Genomic DNA, 7,029 nt, shown 5'->3' with positions numbered 1-7,029 from the left:
TGACACACTGTCTATCACTTCTGGAGTCTCCATTTCCAATGCCTCCATACACTTTTAATAAGTATTGTGTAAGGAGCTCCCACAATTTCCTCCTCACACTGGTCATTCTATTTACTCAACAGTCAAGCCCCCTGTTTATACTCAAGCAGGAGACAATCTCCTGGGGTGCTCCATTTTTTTCCAAGAGCTGCCTTCGAAAACACACATTAGTCCTTTCCATGACTCCCCCGTGACCCTTTCTCCTGACAGAGCAGGAGAGGGAGGGAAATCTCCATGAAAACGTTTCCAACCTAAAAGATCACCGCCCAGCTCACTAGCTGGCTTCTCCCCTCCCTCCTTGTCTCTACTGAGTGCGTGGAACATCCAGTAGTCAGAACACTGTCTTTTCATATTTCAACAGTGTGGCAGGGGGATGTAAGCTGAAAGTCTACCGCCCAGACTGACTGGCTAACAGCACTGTGAGTTTACCTTGGTAAATCTACTAGAGCACATACAGTGGTTATACTGTACCAACTATTTCCACAATATAGGGTATGATAACAATAAGGACAATGTACTGTAGGTAATCACAACAATCAGAAGATAATGCTTTGCTCCATTTCAGGCAACAACACAGACTGAGTACGTTTACATGCGCAGGAATAATTCGATATTAAACAGATTGTGGCAGTAGGCAGATTATGCAATAGTCATGTAACACCTTATTCTGTTTATCTTAATCCCAGTAAGGTCATAATCGAAGTAAGCATACACCGATTAAAACACATGGTTTTCTGAGCCGTCTTTCAAATTATTAGGACATGTAAACGCCTTTACATTTTACTGCAGTGGGCTAAATCAGGGTCTACTTTGAAATAAAAGTATACACCTCACACACATGGTTATGAGCTTAAAAAAAGAAGACACCTGTACCATGTCAGATATAGAGTTGAAATGTATTAAATGTTGAGTTTGCATCCCAATATTACACTTTATATATATCACAGAAGACTGAAATATAACAAAACCGTTTGACATAGACACACCGGATTTTCAGCGTAAAAATAATACATGTTTATAATTATGAAATTATGAAAAATATTAATAACATTCCACCCATGAGGCCACTAGGTCATTTGACTGCAGGAAAGGCTACTCAGTGTTCCAGCAGTGTATTTGATCTGCTCATGTGCTAGCACCAGCCGAGCCAGCCTCCCTCTTTAGCACGAGTGGAGTAAGTTCGGAACAACTGAACGTATGCATTTTAGAAGTAGCTTTCACATACAAACTATATATCTCCGAACTCACAATGAAATATGCTTCTCAAAAATAACATGGTCGCTGTGGTAAAAGGTTTATTTTGATTGGCGATTTTCTGCATTTACCAAAGTCCCATCAGGTAGCCTGATTTCAGATGTACCCCTTTTTTCTCCCCAATTGGTAATTAGTCTTGTCCCATTGCTGCAACTCCCATACGGACTCGTGAGAGGCGAGAGCCATGCGTCCTCCGAAACACGGCCCTGCCAAGCCGCACTGCTCGCTTAACCCGGAAGCCAGCCGCAATGTGTCGGAGGAAACACCGTACAACTGGCGACCGAAGTCAGCGTGTATGCACCCGTCCCGCCACAAGAAGTCGCTAGAGCGAGATGGGACAAGGACATCCCGGCCTGCCGAACCCTCCCCTAACCCAGACGACGCTGGGCCAATTGTGTGTCGCCTCATGGGTCTCCCGGTCGCAGCCGGCTGCGACACAGCCTGGGATCGAACACGAGTCAGTAGTGACGCCTCTAGCACTGCGATGCAGTGCCTTAGACCGCTGCGCCGCTCATGAGGCCCGCATGTAAACGTTTTAATCAAACTGTTATATTAATCTGACTATCCACAACAATCGCATTATTATGTGCATGTAACCGTACTCACTGACAAGATCAAAATGGCTCTTGACTGACCATGAGAGGATCTACCAAAACAAAGGGTCATACAACAGTGAGATTGATGCAGCCTGTCCTTTGCAAATGGCATTTTTCTGCACAGTAAGCATGTGTGTGTCAGTGTGTGTGGACATTGGGTTCCCTGCCTGCCTCCTAGGGGGTGCTTAGGCAGTGCTGTGTGCCATACAATGCTCAGTGGCAGGCAGGCAGGCAGGCTAGGCGGAGATGTGCTGTGTGCTGAATGAGCCGGGTATTAATAAATGAACAGGAGTGATGGTGGAGCCTAGCCCTGGGGCTGACAACACTGGAGGTAGAGAGAGAGGGAGGAGAGAGCGAAAAGAGTGGCGAGGAAGCGAGAGCAGCAAGGAGAGAAAGAGAGCTAGAGAGAGGAGAGAGAATGGGTGAGCGAGCGAGAAAAATAGAGGCGAGAGAGAAGGAGGGAGAGAAAGAGGAGAGAGGGGGAGGTGAATAATTCAGCGCCACACACACTCAGATTCCTCCACACTTAACGCTGAGATCACAGCCAGGTTTAATGGCTTGGTACTGAGCACAATTAATGCTTTTATGCTCAAATCAATCACACACTGCAGAGCAGGAGAGAACCCATACACGGCCACTCCATCTACTGTCCCCGGGACCGTGTGTGTGTGTGTGTGTGTGTGTGTGTGTGTGTGTGTGTGTGTGTGTGTGTGTGTGTGTGTGGTGTGTGTGCATGCACGCATCTCAAATCAAATCAAATCAAATTGTATTTGCCACATGTGCTGAATACAACAGGTGTAGACCTTACAGTGAAATGCTTACTTACAAGCCCTTAACCAACAATGCAGTTTTAAGTAAAAAATAAAAAGAACAAATAATTAAAGAGCAGCAGTAAAATAAAATAACAGTAAGGAGGCTATATACAGGGGGTACCTGTACAGAGTCAATATGCGGGGGCACTGGTTAGTCGAGGTAATTGAGGTAATATGTACATGTGGGTAGAGTTAAAGTGACTATGCATAGATAATAAACAGAGTAGCAGCAGCGTAAAAGAGGGGGTGGGGTGGGGGGGACAATGCAAATAGTCCGGGTAGCCATGATTAGCTGTTCAGGAGTCTTATGGCTTGGGGGTAGAAGCTGTTAAGAAGCCTTTTGGACCTAGACTTGGCGCTCCGGTACCGCTTGCCGATAGCAGAGAGAATTGTCTATGACTAGGGTGGCTGGAGTCTTTGACAATGTGTGTATGTGTGTGTTTGTGTGTGCATGCACGCATCTGTGTGTGTGTGTGTCTGTGTGTGTGTGCATACATGCATCTGTGAGTGTGTGTGTGAGTGTGTGTGCCCACATGTATTTGTCTTACCTAAGAGCCCTACATATCACAGCAAGGTTGTTTGAACACATGTACGTATGATTCAATGCATACACCGAGCATGGCTTTGTTCCGTACGAGAGCCACTGGTGATGTCTACGAGGTGACGACATGTGTTCCTGTGTCATTGGCACCACACTGAGCAGCCTGCCACACAACATGACCAGCACCACTGGGGGGTCTGAATAATGGTGAGTGAGAGGGAGAGAGAGAGAGAGAGAGAGAGAGAGAGAGAGAGAGAGAGAGAGAGAGAGAGAGAGAGAGAGAGAGAGAGAGAGAGAGAGAGAGAGAGAGAGAGAGAGAGAGGAGAGAGAGAGAGAGAGAGAGGGAGAGGAGAGTAATGAGATTGTGTTCTGGCTAGATTTCATTATCCACACTCATATGCATACTAAGCACACCATGTGCATTTATACAGACTAGAGAAAATGTGAATCTCCATGCGATGATCCCCACTAATCTGTTCCACCACTTCACTGACCCGACTTTGTCTCTCCGCGCTGCTGCCGAATCTCAATTGTGAATTATCTTAATCTGTCTGGGTGATAATGACTGTTACTAGACGAACGGGCAGCTCCAATCTGCTCTGACCTCTTTATAGACTAACAGAACAAGGCTGACGCTCGTTAGCGTGACAATGACCAATAGGAAGACCCTCTTTCTCCTCTCCCATCCCATCCCTTCCCAAACGCCTCTCATTTTAACCAGGAAATCAGGAGAATGCGCCACCCAGACCTACATTATTCATTGGCTGCCCGGTGGGTGGCCTTAGCCTTTGTTTCTGCTAGCTAGCACAATGTTAGCACTTAAACAGAGACCAATCAATTTATATGGCTGCTGCTGCTGCTGTGGAATAAGGTGACTCCTGGTTCAAGGACACACTATTGTACATGTCATGTACATCCACAGTACACACACTGATCCTTTTAAATGATAAACACCCCACACAATGATATCAACTGGAAATAATGCTCATTTATATTTTATTTGAGTGATTTAGTGATCAGTGTTGTAGATAGAAATAGTGCGAACTGGAATAAGATACAATATCATATGATCCATATAATACAACACAGGAACCAGGGGCTTAAGGAAAGTCTCTGTAGATGGTAAATAGCCTACAGTCAACTGATCTTAGAAAGCTAGACAGACTTTACCTACACATTGGAGAGCATAGCTAGCTATAAAAGAGGATGCGGTGGCTGCTGTGCTGGTGTGATATAAAGCCTTTATTTCTATTGATCCCCTCTCTCTCCTCAGTGACTGAGGTGTTTACATTGCGCTATTTGAATCACAGAGGATAAAGGAAATGTTTCCCTCTGCTTTTTGTAACTCAGTAAATGGGCCTGTCAAAGGATTGCAAGTTTGGAGGTAGGGAGGTGGGTTGGAGGTAGGGAGGTGGGGAGGTAGGGAGGTGGGGAGGTGGGGAGGTAGGGAGGTAGGGAGGTGGGGAGGTAGGGAGGTGGGGAGGTGGGGAGGTAGGGAGGTGGGGAGGTGGGGAGGTAGGGAGGTGGGGAGGTGGGGAGGTAGGGAGGTGGGGAGGTAGGGAGGTGGGGAGGTGGGGAGGTAGGGAGGTGGGGAGGTGGGGAGGTAGGGAGGTGGGGAGGTGGGGAGGTAGGGAGGTGGGGAGGTAGGGAGGTGGGGGGGGGTGAGGAGGTTGGAAGGTGGGCAGCTGGGGGACACTGAGGGCGCGATAGGAAAAATAAATAAATATGAGAAAGGAGAAAATTGGAAGTATATTCCTAACTGACAATTATTATCAACATTTTGCATGTAAGCAATTCTACCAGAATTTCAGGTAGAATTGAAACAGTTCTGACCCCAACCCTGATGATGTCAAAAACAAGTCTAGCATTTTCACAGGTCACTGACGTCTGGTATTATTACATTCCCCAGTAGTGTTGCTCTTCAGTTGAACAGTAATATGTCTGTAAGTCATCATGATGCATTGAGTCACTCAGAAATAAATCAGTGTGTGTTCTCTATCATACATTCATTACATCCATTACACTGCTGACGTGAATCACAATGAATGGACCTGATCACATACAAATGAACAGTAAATAACAGTGGATGCCATTACTATCATTCCTAAGCAGTAGTATGTACTGTAAAATGACTGGCAGAAAAAGGCGTAGTATGTTCTCTGCTTCTTTCCCTTCACGCTCTTCAGTCATCTTCCACTTGAAAGGGGCTAAACTGAGCAGTATCCCATGAAGAAAGCCCAGAGGTTAAAAGGAGGGAAACTTCTTGTGAAGTGACTGAGCCACTCAACCATGCGCTATGAGTCATTCGCCACAGAAACCATTGGATGCGCACGCCTGCGCTGCACCGGGAGCCCTACACAAATGCGTGCAAACACAAACACACCCACCTTAGCCAGGCTCAGCTCAGAGCAAGCCCACCTCATCCCTTAGCAGTGTGCCACAATCACTGAGGCTTCAGAGCAGTCAAGCCAGTAGAATGAACTGCCAGTGATCTGTTCCATCCTCTAAGCCACACGCAATGGGAAACAATTAACACGCCACTCTGAGATGCATCTCCATGGATTTGAAGGTGGGGGGGAAGGAGGCAAGAGAGAGAGGAGAGGGAACAATGAGGAGGGACAGAGGGGGGAGATAGAGGGGAGGGGAGGGAGAGAGCGGGAGAGACATATTTGGGAAGGGGAAGGAGGGAGGGGAGAGGAGAAAGGGGGAGAAAGAAGGAGGGAGAGTTCTCCTTTATTTTACTTTCCTGAGGTAACGGCGTGACCTTGTGATGTAGCCTGACACCAAATGTCCGTTGCCAGGGAGATGGCTAATGTCTCAATGTCATTGGCTCCCTCCTGGCCGAGGGGAAAGGGGGAGTGAGGGAAGCCATCCAGGACAGCCTCACACTAGGAGCACACACACACACACGCATGCACACACTATAAGACACATGCACACACTGACATACATACACACTAACACAATGTGCATGCAGTATACACACACACCAATATTCATACACACATTTGCAGTGTTGGTATGCAAAGAAAATTAATTATCTCTCACACTACAAAACCCACAATATAAAGTCCCTAAAAAGGGTAATTCTTTGTCTGGCACACAGCAACAGACAGTGAGTTGAGAGGACCAGAGAATAGCACATTGAGAACATACAGATGTAGGATCTTAATTTGATCACCCTGTTGCAGGGGAACTTGCCTGCAATGCAGGAAATGTAAAACTTGTATCAAACCCTACAAAAATGTCCAATAATTATAATCCACATAATAATTCACATTTCCTGATGCTGCAGGATTATTTTCCTGCTGTAGCAAACTGGCTCAAATTAAGATCCTACATCTGTCCTGTACAGTGTCTGTATGCATGAGCATATGGACAGCAAGTAATGCATATGAATGAAGGTAGTGCAGCTGAATAAATGTCTATGTTTAGCATGCGTAGAGTACAGGAGAGGAGGAGAAGCCCTGCTGCCATGTAGACTGGCTGAGACTTCAATACACTCCAATCATTCAGCTGTCTCTGGTAATGCTTCATTTATTTTTATTTTTTTACTCTCCACAGTTTTCTCTTTCTTCATCCCTCCCTCCCTCTATCTCCCTCTCTCTCTCCCTCTCCATCTCTCTCTCTCCCTCTCTCTCCCTCTTCCTCTCTCTCTCTCTCTCTCCCTCTCCCTCTCTCTCTCTCTCTCTCTCTCTCTCTCTCTCTCTCTCTCTCTCTCTCTCTCTCTCTGTCTCTCTCTCCCTCTCTCTCTCTGTCACTCTCTCTCTCTCTCTCTCTCTCTCTC

This window comes from Coregonus lavaretus, assembly GCF_964263955.1.
Source record: "Coregonus lavaretus genome assembly, contig: HAP1_SCAFFOLD_5121, whole genome shotgun sequence".
In the NCBI taxonomy this organism is placed as follows: Eukaryota; Metazoa; Chordata; class Actinopteri; order Salmoniformes; family Salmonidae; genus Coregonus; species Coregonus lavaretus.
This window is presented reverse-complemented; position numbering follows the sequence as displayed.